Here is a 13,048-nt window from a genome sequence, read left to right as displayed (position 1 = left end):
TCCCATGATTTCTTTAATGTCCAGGTGAATTGATAGAGCAAACAACATCTTAGTATGATGCCTTTTTCTGAAAGACAATAACCCAAATACTTCCATGTTAAAATTCTCATCTTCCTTTCAAATCTCTCCGTGGGTTTGCTCATCTCTGTCTCTCCAACCTCTTCAAGCCCTGCAGTTCACTGCAATATATGCACATTCCTCTCTTCAGAAACCATGCTGACTTTAATTGTTCCATTGTGGTTGTCTGAGACACCAAAGTTCTAAATCTCTGAGACTCCCTCCTTCAGACTTCATATTCTTTTAATTCCTTTTCCTCCTGCAAGCTATTATTTTAAAAAACTAGTTTGTCCCATTGTCACCATCTGCAGCTTGGAGTTGAAGTTAGTTGAATAATAATTTCAGTGAAAAGTTTTGGGCTTGTCAAAGGTGCAATAAAAAAGGTCAACCTCAATACTCTACCAGACTTTTAAACTACGCTCTTTCAATCTCCAGGTTTTTGAACCAGTAAGTTGCAAAAAAAAGCCTCAATATTAGCAAGATTGTAACGATGTTTGTGAACACCATTTCAATTCACAGCTCAAGTAAAATCCCGAGAAGGAAATAAACAATAATTGATGATCTTGAAAGTAAATGTGAAAAAATGAAAGCAACCCTGTGAATACAGATTGTTTCTACTGTGTGTTTTCATGAATTGAAGAGGTAGTGTTTGGGAGTGGACACAACAGTGGCACAAGATTCCAAGGCCTCTGATATCCACAACATATAAGCCAAAAGCATAAGAAATGCATGCCTTAGATGGACAACCTCACCCGAAATACTTTCCTCTGCAATCTCATACCATTGTAGGGAGTACAAATTGAAAACTTGGAGAGATGGTAATAAGGAACAGATTGAAGGAAAGGGAGAATGTGGAAGAAAAAAGAGGGAAACAGAGAACACTGAACAGGAAGGCTGGGTAAGGTAGCACAGTGAATGATTATTTGCATGGAGTTTAAGGATGACGGGGAGATGAATGTGTAGCCAAAACGCTGAATTCATTCCCGCAAGTACCATGGTTAATTTAGAATGTTCCTTCCACCAGCTATGTAAGAATCTGGTCCTATCATTTAAATGGTGTCATTATTACTTCACCAGGTAAAACTCAAAGGAAATGAAGAAAATGAATTAAATATGATATTGAATTTAATCATAATGGCCCTCAAGATCATCATCATTGACATCCATAAAGACGATGTCTCACTGTATGATGCGATTTATGCTTGACAAGATTTAGTATTTTATGCGATAGCTGATTCCTTACGGAGCTCACAATTGTTGGCTGGAAAGTTGTGTCCTTTCCTTCCATTCCTATCCTCCTCTGTCTTCTAAATGAGGACTTTATTAAAAATACCACTTGTGTTGGTTGCATTGCTCTTCCCATTTGCTGGGTTATAGTCTGCTTTCTTGAGACATATTTTCAATATGCTATTTTCTCTGCGTCCTGATGGGCATAAGTGACTTGAAAAAGACTGGAGGTTCTTAAATCTGCACACACTAGCCAGGCAAAGTCTTTGATCTGTCATGACCTTTGCCTCAGCAGTAGTGTTATTAACAATAAAGAGGTCACTGGTTCTTGTACAAGAATCATCCTATCTGCTATAAAGGCCTACATGAGGCAGTACTCAAATAATCAGGAGTCACGATATGACTTGGGGGTAAGGGACGTCAGAAGGCAAGAGGAGGATGTGATTAATGTTTGTTCCAAGTCCAGCTGAACCCAGAAGCAAAACTAATTTGGAGCCCCTTCCAGCATGGCATTAATAAAACCATTGATGAATGGTTGCTCATGGAGCAATGTGATTTAATTTCCTGAACAGCATCCAAATAGAATTTTGCACGCAAACTGATGTCAGTGAAGCATGAAGATCACAACATCTGCCCAAAGTTGGAAGATGGCTGGAAGTCCTTGCTTGAACATCCAGTGTAGCATTAAATTCAATCAGTGAAACTAATAGTCCAATTGCGATTTGTTACCTTCTGCTTTACTTTAGATCCTATTCTGCTGAAGCAAACAGAACAATAGGATCCAATACCTAGACAACAACGCTCAGATTGGAAGTCAACATCCAATTTTCCTTTCAACTTAAATTGGTGCAATCATATCAGTTGAATTTGATCCTTTAAGAGTAGGTTTAAAATGGTTTCATTTTAATCAATAAGAATAATTGTTTCTGATATGTATGATTCAGCAATTGAATTATAGTCCTGATGATCTTCAAATACAGCAGTTATGAAACACTAGTCTCATTATGAAATCTCTTTCTAGTCACATCTTATTATATAAAAGGATTAGATTTCAATGTGTCAGCATGATCACTTGACATTAGGAATGCTTCTTCACAGATTCAAACATGCACGTGTGAAAGAAAAAGAGTAAACTCTGTTCCATTTGACATGGTGAGCTGATTGCTTCTGCCTAGCAAATTTAAACTGTACAACAACTGCCGTATAGTTGACTTGGTGAAAGGGGGCAAGTTTAAAGGAGATGTGTGGAGCAGGTTTTATTTTACGCAGAAAATGAAAGCAGCCTGGGAAAGGCTGACAGGTGAGAAGCTGATATAATAATGACATCTAAGAGTCTGTTAGATAGACCCAGGAAGTTCAGGGAATTGAAGGATATGGGTCACGTGCAAGTTGAAGAGATTTAGTTTAATTCAGCATTGTATTTGACACAGACATCATGGGCTGAAGGGCCTGTTCCTGTGTTACACTCCTCTATGTTTCTATTCTCTATGTAATAACATTTTAAAATTATGGAGATTTTAGTTTGGGAATACTTATAGCATTTATATTTTTTTGTATTTTTTTTTTCTTTTCACCCTTGCTTTACGAACATCTGCTCACAGAAATGTTTGCAAACATTTCTAAATCAAGCCCAGTTATGACTAGTAGAGATTGGTTAAGAAATATTGCCACATTCTTCAGTTAAGGACCATTCAGAGACACCAAGAATTTCCAATTAAGTTTGCCAATATAAAAGTGATAGCAAAGCATTCATTTTCTTAGGAATGGTGAAGAAACAGGAAAATGTGATTGATCAATTGATGTCATTACTGAACTTAAAGAAACCAGTTTGTATTTGTTGGTGTTCAAAGTTCAAAATACATATAGGTCACCATACACAACCTTGAGATTCATTTTCTAGCGGGCAATCACAGTAAATACAAGAAATACAATAGAATCAATGGAAGACTGCACCTAAAAGCATGTACAACCAACGTGCAAAAAAAACAGCAGACTGTACAAATATAAAATGAAAGAGTAAAAAAAGAAATAGTAATAATAATAAATCAGTAAGCAATAATTCAAGAACATGAGATGATGAGACCTCGAAAGTGTCTCTATCAGTTGTGGGAACAGTTCAGTGAAGGGACAAGTGAAGTTGAGTGAAGTTCTCCCCATAGTTTCATGAACCTGATGGGTTGACGGGTAATATCTGTTACTGAACATGGTGGTGCAGGTCCTGAGGCTCCTGTACCTTCTTCCTGATGGCAGCAGCCAGAAGAGAGCATAGCCAGGATGCTGGGTATCCTTGATGATCCATGCTGCTTTCCTGCAACAACACTCTGAATAGATATGCTAAGTAGTTGGGAGGGCTTTATCTGTGATGGACAAGGCCATATCCACTATTTTTTATAAGCTTTTCCGTACAAAGGCACTGGTGTTTTCATTCCACGCCATGATGCAACCAGTCAATATACTCTCCATCACACATCTATATAAGTTTGTCAAAGTCTTAGATGACATGCCAAATCTTCACAAATCCCTAAGAAAGTTGAGGCGTTGCCATGCTTTCTTCATAATGGCATTCTGTGCTGCACTTAGGACAGGTACTCTGATATGATAACACCGAGGAATTTAAAGTTGCTGATCCTGTCTAACTCTGAGCCATGATGAGGATTGGCTCATAGACATCCAGATTCCTCCTCCTGAAGTCAATAATCATCTTCTTGATCTTGCTGACATCGAGTGAGATGTTCTGGCTGTGTCCACCACTCAGCCAGATTTTCAAACCTCCCTATATGCTGATCCATCACCACTTTTGATTCAGCTAAAGGTGGTGTTGTTGGCAAACTTAAATATGGCATTAGAGCTGTGCTTAGCCTCACGGTGAGAAAAATGAAAAGAGTAGAGCAGTGGGCTATGCACACAGCCTTATGGTGCACCTGTGCTGAGGGAGATTGTGGAAGAAATGTGGTTGTCAATCCGAATTGAATGGGATCTGCAACTGAGGAAAGCGAGGATCCAGTTACACAAGGTGGTATTGAGGCCTAGGACTTGAAGCTTATTGATTAGTTTTGAGGGGTTGGTAGTACTGAATGCCAAGCTACAGTTAAAGAAGAGCATACCGATGTGTGTATCTTCACTGTTCAGATGTTCCAGGATTTAGTGAAGAACTAATAAAATGGCATCTGCTGTTGACCTGTTGTGCCAGTAGGCAAATTGGAGTGGATCAAAGACTCTTCTCAGGCAGGAGTCAAAATGTTTCATCACCAATCTCTCAAAGTACTTCATCACAGTGGATGTAAGTACAACTGGATGATAATCATTGAGGCAGATTACCATGTTCTTCATAGGCACTGATATAATTGAAACCTGATTCAAGCAGGTGGGTGTCCCAAACTGTTGAAACGAGAGGTTAAGTTTGTCGGTGAACATTCTGGCCAGTTGACCAGCATGGGTCTTTGGTACTTGGGCAGGTAGCCCATTTGGGACAGATGCTTTCCTTGGGTTCACTCTCCTGAAGGACGCCACCCTCGGAGACTGAAATCACAGGGTCATCCGGGGCTGTGAAAGTTTGTGAAGGTGCCTCTATGTTTAGATGGTCAAAGCAAACAGAAAAGGCATTGAGCTTATCTGGGAGCTAAGCACTTTGCCTCCTATGTTGCTAGGATTCACTTTGTAGAGGGTGATAGCATTTAAGCCCTCCCACCGCTGTCAGGCATCATTCAGTGATTCAAGTTAGGTCTGGAATTGCAACTAAACAAGTGAAATGACTTTTCAGAAATCGTGCCTGGACTTCATGTCGCCAGATTGTGGATCTCATGGTTCATCCAGGGCTTCAGTTTAGGGAAGACTGAATGATTTTTTGGGGACACACTCATCTACAACTGCTTTGACTGTTTTAAAAGAGTTTGTGACACCCATAGCGTATTCGTTCAGATCTTTTGATGAGTCCTTGAACGCTGCTCAGTCTACCAACTCGAAGCAACCCTGTAGCCACTCCTCAGACTCCAGTTTATAGTGTTCTGAGATTTGACAAATATTGCAAAAATATGCAGATAATTGATAATGTTTAATCAAATTGCCAATGAGTTTATTTTTAAAATATTGCATGATGTATTCATTCTCATTTTGCAAATATTCTTCCCTCTTATATTGTCCCTTAAAAAAAAACACAAGTAACCTTTTGACTTAAAGTGGGAAAAGGGAAGATTGTATGTTTAACATTGTCAAAAGCTTTCTTTTCTTGTTAATTACCAGTTATCATATTATGAACAAAAGCAGATTATGGTGATCAGGAAGCTTAAACAGTATAATAAATCAAAATGTCAAAATATTATGAGAGTTCTATTCCCAGGGCTTTCAACTGGATTTGTAAATCACATAAGATGCCAAAGAGGCTATTCAGCACTATAGTTTACTCAAAATTGACTTTTTTTTTAGGGTAGATAGATCCTCCTGATCAATTGTTTTCTTCAATTTATGATTTTCTTCATTTGCAATAGTGTTCATAATCATTAAAATATAGTGCAGTAATCTCTTTCTATACTACACTTCAAATTCCAAAACCACAATCACTATCATTCACTGTCATCATTCCCACTGTTTCCGTCTCTGATATCTGTGTGCTTGCTGGTAGACTGTGGTTTATCCATGATTGAATTTAATTATGGCAGAAGAAAATGTACAAAATTGAGAAGTGCATTTGGTAGAAAGCGCCTTCATAACTCTGGGGGACGAAGGATGTGATATGTTTGATATATGGGATGTTTAATTTCCACAGCTGAATTTCAATAGACTATTTGAGCAATGTGTTATAGCTGGCTGAGGTTTACTGGGTTTCACATCTCGGTTGGAATTATATCACAAAATATAATCTGAAATGTGGAAAACAAATAAAACTGCAAAAGTTGGAATTTGAAATATAAGCAGAAATGCTGGTGGAAACAGTCAAACAATGTCTGTGGAAAGAGAAACTGGATAATGTTTTGTGCTGGTGACACTTCCTCAAAACCGGCTCTGTTCTTGTTGAACATGCAGGAGCTGAGTTATAGCTAATTTACATAAAGAGGATAATTCATTACTTGTTTTCTCTTTGGCTTAATTTTGATGCAAATTTTGCAATTTTAAATATGCTTGTAGGCCAGTGGATTCTCATTAGTTCAACAAATCTATATTTGTAGATTTAACTTTGTTGATTGGCTCAGGTATTCCATTTGCTTAATGATGTTATGAAAGTCATATCCATTCACCAGTCTACTCTGATCAATTACAGACAGTATACACAATTATTATTCCCCCCCCCACCGCACCCTTACAGCCACACCCCAAAGAACTAATTGCTAACAAACAACAATCATAAACTTCATTAAACTAGTAGAAATAATGAATGTATATGGTTATCGTGATCAGCTCAGTTTAACCACAGCTAATATTTAAATATGCAGTACATACTAATTCAAATAATTTATGCAATCTCATTAACGGCTGTATTCTAGCCTTAATTCCAAGGGTTCTAAATTTCATTTAAAATTTATTTACTTTTCATGTCAAGTTCTAACAAGCATCCAATATTTAATTATCTGTTTGATTATTTTGTCATTTTTTGTTTTCGTTCTTTTGTTCCCATTCTTGGATTATTTGTTTGGAGACAAATATTTTCCTTTTCTTTTAGTGACAGTCCTTCTTGACTTCTGTTCAATTTTTAAAAATTTTTTCTACCTTTGTTTTTATTTGGGTGTCTTTTTTTCTTTGATTGCCCATGCTTCTGTTATGATCAGACACAGCTTCAGATCATAACAGGGCCACAACATCAAGCTTGATGCAAATCTCTTGCGTTGCTTTTGTTCCATAAATGCATATTAGTCATGTTACATATGAGGTGATAAATTTTCTTTTCTTATTATCCAAAGATATCCTCATCAACTGTAAAGAACACCTTGGGTTATCTGCTATTTTCATAAGTATACATTGGTGCTTTTTTATATAATTGCCCCAGACCCTTCTCTTCTGAAGACATTACTTACTTTCTGTAACCTGGTTCAACGAATATTTGTTACAACACAAGCAATCAGTTGTCATTGTGAGATCACATGGAAAATCTTAACAGATTAGAGTCAAAGGTCAAACCAGCATAGATACAGGCCCTTCACCAGAAGTCCATGGTGCATGGTGTAAACACAACCAGTCCCAATTTCCTTTGTTTGATCCATATCCCTCCAAGACCACCCCTGTGTGTACCTTTCCAAGAGCTTCTTAAATGATATTCTTGGACCTCTCCTGCCCTGTGGAAAAGGCTGCTACCATCCACTTTTCTATGCCCCTCGTGATTGTATAAATATCAATAGGTCACTTCTCATTCTCCCATGTTCCAAGGAATAAAGATTTATCCCAGCCAAACTCTCCCTATAACTCAAGCCTTCTACTCTTGGTAACATGCTTGTAAATACTTTTTGCACTCATTCCAGTTTAACCATCTCTTTCTGATAACAAGGTGACCAAAGCTATACACAGTACTCCAAGTGCTGCCTCACTGAGACTTATACAACTGTAAAATAATGCCCCAGCTGTAATATATTTAATGTCCTAACTGAGGAAGGTCACTATGTTAAACTCTTTCTTCATTACACTGTCCACTTGTGATCCCACTGTTAATGAGCTATGCATTTGTAATCTTATATCCATCTGTTCTAATACACACCCTATGACCTATCAATATAAGTCCTATGTTGGTTTGACTTTTCTGTTTCCAATTCAATTTAACATTCCTCAATCCACTTCCCTAGCTGCTCAAGAATCCTCAGTAATCTACAATAACCTTCTTCATGATCAGCAACACCTTCTAATTTTGCGTCATCTGTAAACTTCAAGTCTTGTGCATTTGCATCCAAATCATTTATATAAATAACAAATAATATGAATTCCAACACAGACCAGTGCAACTTCTAATCTGAGTAACAACCTTCAACCACCATCCACTGCTTCCTGCCTCCAAGGCAATTTTGAATCCTCATTACTAGTTGTCCCTGGATTCCATGGGCGTAACCTTCCAAACATTCCTGAAGTCCAAATAAACACCATCTACAGCCCTAACTTCACCTACCTACTCTTCAAAAGACTCTAAAGGGTTCATCAAACATGGCTTTCCAGACACAAATCCATGCTAATCCCTTTTAATCAGATTCTGAATTTCCAGCAGAACTGTGAGTATTTGTCCACAAGCAGTGTCATAACCATGCATAATCCTGTTTTTATCTGCAATCCACATATATGGACTTCCTGGAAATTGGTGACAATCAATGAGAATCACTGTTTGGTTTATCATTCGCATAACTTCCAGGTTCAGTAATAATGCTGTTATTGAAATCGACTAAACCAATTGAGCTTGAGGGAGTTGATTGTTATAGCTAATGTGAACCAAAGAGCATATTTTTTTTTTCTCTTTGGTTTACCACTGATGCAAATTTTGATTGGCAAAACTGAAGATTTCCTCTTGCTCTGTTCACTGACAGCAAGATAACAGTTTGTTTTGTTGATCTAAATGCAGAGTACTGCATTTATACTGTTAACATGTAATCAGTACAAGTTAATTGCATTGTCATTTCTTAAGAATGACATCATATAATTTGTGCCTGTTTACAAAGAAAGTGCAGATTTTCCTGAAATTGTGCCTAGATTGTTACATGGCTGGTGATATTATCCCTCCAAGTTCAAAAACGTATTGTTTTAAATAATTGAGTCCCATTCAGCACAAAAGACAATCTTTGATCAATGCTTAAAGATCTATGCAGAAAATGTAAATGATGTACAGGATTATCTTGCAATCGGCCAACTACTTACTCTAGTGACAGGTTTAATTTACTGCAGTAGAAGGTGTATATAGACGATTCATAATCCTTGTCAAATGTGAACTTCAATGATTGTTTAACAATGAACCCTCCATTATTCAAATATAATTTTGTTAAGTATCTCCCTAAATAACAGAAGTAGAAGATAATTGAATCTCCACATTTTAACCTTCCATGATAAAAGCCTACACAAAAGAACAGAAGCAAATTATCAATAACAAAAGGGACAGTATGTGCTTTCAACAGCACATTTAAAAAAATCAAAGCCAGTCATCTTAGAGCAGAAAGAACAAAATCTTTACGTCGCTGGAAATCTGAAATAGAAATAGAAACTGCTGAAAAACCCAGAGTCAGGCAAGATATGTGAAGGAGGAAATGGGTTTTCAAATCAACAGCCTTTAATGAGATCTGTTTATATCATTTCAAAGTTTAAAGTTCAAAGTAAATTTTATATCAAAGTGTATATATATGTTACTATATATAACCCTGAGATTAATTTTCTTTTGGGCATCTGTAGCACAGTAACTATGACAGGGTCAAAGTATAACTGCCCAACTAAGGCATTCAACCAGAATGCAGAAGACAGTAAACGGTGCAAATGCAGATATAAATAAATAAGAAATAAATATCGAGAACATGAGATAGAAGAGTCCTTGAAAGTGAGTCCATTGATTGTGGGAATATCTCAATGATGGGGCAAGTGAAATTCACAAGATCACAAGACAAAGAAGCAGAAGTAGGCCATTCAGCCCATCGAGTCTGCTCCGCAGCTCCCCCATGAGCTAAACTATTCACCCATCTAGTTCCAATTTCCGGCTTTTTCCCCATATCCCCTGATACCTGTCAATCTCCTCCTTAAACACCCTCAATGATCGGGCCTCCACAGCTGTATGTGGCAACAAATTCCACAAATCCACGACTAAAAAAATTTCTCCTCATCTCTGTTTTAACTGGGTACCCTCTAATTCTAAGACTATGGCCTCTTGTCCTGGACTCACCCACCAAGGGAAACAACCTTTCCACATCTACTCTGTCCAACCCTTTCAACATTCGAAATGTTTCTGTGAGATCCCCTCTCATTCTTCTATACTCTAATGAATACAGTCCAAGAGCTGACAGATGCTCCTCATATGTTAGCCCCTGCATTCCAGGAATCATCCTCACAAATCTTCTCTGAACTCTCTCCAACATCAGTACATCCTTTCTAAGATAGAGGGCCCAAAACTGCACACAATATTCCAAATGAGGTCTCACTAATGCCCCATAGAGCCTCATCAACACCTCCTTACTCTTATACACTATTCCTCTTGAAATGAATGCCAACATAGCATTCGCTTTCCTTACCGCCGATCCAGCTTAGTGGTTAACCTTTAGGGTATCCTGCACGAGGACCCCCAAGTCCCTTAGCACTTCCGATTTTTGAATTTTCTCCCCATCTAAATAATAATCTGCCCGATTATTTCTTCTTCCGAAATGTACAACCGTACATTTGTCAACGTTGTATCTCATCTGCCATTTCTTTGCCCACTCTCCTGAACTGACTAAGTCTCTCTGCAACCTTTCCGTTTCTTCAACATTTCCTGCTCCTCCACCTATCTTGGTGTCATCCGCAAACTTAGCCACAAAACCATCCCAAATCATCGATATACATCGTAAGAAGAAGCGGGCCCAACACCGACCCCTGCGGAACGCCACTAGTAACCAGCAACCAATCAGAATAGGATCCCTTTATTCCCACCCTTTGCTTTCTGCCTATCAGCCAATGCTCCACCCATTTCAATATCTTTCCTATAATTCCATGGGCTCTCATCTTATTAAGCAGCCTCATATGCGACACCTTATCGAAGGCCTTTTGAAAATCCAAATACACCACATCCACAGCCTCTCCCTTATCAATCTTATTCGAGATTACCTCAAAAAATTCCAATAGGTTGGTGAGGCAGGATCCTCCCTTCATGAAACCATGCTGGCTTCGGCCTATCTTGTCATGCACCTCGAGGTATTTCATAACCTCGTCCTTGAGGATTGACTCCAATATCTTTCCAACTACCGATGTCAGACTAATAGGTCTGTAATTTTCTTTTTGCTGCCTCCTTCCTTTCTTAAATTGTGGAACTACATTTGCGACCTTCCAGTCCTCCGGAACCATGCCAGAGTCTATTGATTCCTGGAAGATCATTTTCAAAGCTTCCACAATCTCCAAAGCCACCTCCTTCAGAACCCTTGGGTGCACCTCATCCGGACTGGGAGACTTATCTATTCTTAGTCCACTTAGCTTCCCAAGCACTTTCTCTCTAGTAATCTTGACTGTACCTAATTCTATTCCCTGATACCTCTGGCAATCAGGTATATCGCTCATGTCTTCCACTGTGAAGACTGATGCAAAATACTCATTCAGTTCCTCCACCATCTCTTTGTTATCCATTTTAATTTCTCCAGCATCATTTTCAATCGGTCCCGTATCTACCCTTGTCACTCTTTTACTCTTCATATATTTAAAAAAACTCTTAGTATCCTTTTTTATGTTAATCGCCAACTTCCTTTCATAATTCATCTTTTCTTTCCTGATGACTTTCTTAGTTTCCTTCCGTAAGTTTTTAAAAGTCATCCAGTCCTCATTTTTCCCACTAATTTTTGCTTCCTTGTACGCCATTTCTTTTGCTTTTATTTTTGCCTTAACCTCTTCTCATTAGCCACATTTGTGCCATTTTTCCATTCATGATTTTCTTTTTTCTTGGAATATATTTTTCCTGCATTTTCCTTATTTCTTGTAGGAATTTCATCCAATTCTGCTCTGCCGTCCCTCCATTTAGCTTACTTTTCCAATCGACTTGGGCCAGTTCCTCTCTCACACCGCTGTAATTTCCCCTGTTCCACTGAAATATCGATACACCTGATACCAGCTTCCCTTTTTCAAATTTGAAACTGAACTCAATCATATTATGATCACTACTTCCAAAGGGTTCCTTTACCTCCAGCTCCCTAATTGCCTCAGGTTTGTTACACAGCACCCAATCCAAAACAGCCGGTCCCCTGGTGGGCTTCTGGACAAGCTGCTCCAAAAAGCCATCCTGTAGGCATTCTACAAACTTCCTCTCCTGAGATCCATTACCTTCCCGACTTTCCCAATCCACTTTAATATTAAAATCCCCCATAATTATCTTGACATTTTCCTTCTAACACGCTTTTTCTATTTCCAGCTGCAACTTGTAGTCCACATCCCGGCTGCTGTTTGGAGGTCTGTATATAACTGCTATTAGTGTCTTTTTACCCTTGCCATTTCTTAATTCTACCCATAAGGATTCTACCTCTTCTGATCCTATGTCCCTTCTTTCTATTGATTTGATATCGTTACTTACCATCAGGGCCACACCACCGCCTTTACCTACCTTCCTATCTTTCCTATACACTGTGTATCCTTGGATATTCAGCTCCCAATCACATCCATCATTTAGCCATGACTCGGTGATGGCCACAATGTCATATCTTTTAACCTGCAGCTGTGCAGCAAGGTCATCCACTTTATTTCTAATGCTGCATGCATTTAAGTACAGTAGATTTAGATCAGTATCTGTTGCTGATTTTGCTATATTTCTAATTTGCAGCAAATTATCCTGTATATTCACCTGCCTGTCCTTCTTTCCATCTTTGCTGCACAGTATTTTTGACTTATTTCTATTTTCCTCTTCCTTGACCCTAACACCTTGGTTTTCTCCCCCTTGCCAACTTAGTTTAAACCCTCCCTAACAGCTATATTACACAATCTCGCCAGGATATTAGTACCTTTTGAGTTCAGGTGTAACCCATCTTTTTTGCATAAGTCATACCTTCCCCAAAATAGATCCCAATGATTCAAGAATTTGAAGCCCTGCCCCCTGCACCAGTTACTTAGCCACACATTCATCTGCTTAATTCTGCTATTCTTACCATCATTAGCG

This window comes from Mobula hypostoma, chromosome 17 (assembly GCF_963921235.1).
Source record: "Mobula hypostoma chromosome 17, sMobHyp1.1, whole genome shotgun sequence".
In the NCBI taxonomy this organism is placed as follows: domain Eukaryota; kingdom Metazoa; phylum Chordata; class Chondrichthyes; order Myliobatiformes; family Myliobatidae; genus Mobula; species Mobula hypostoma.
Note: the sequence above shows the minus strand (reverse complement) of the source record.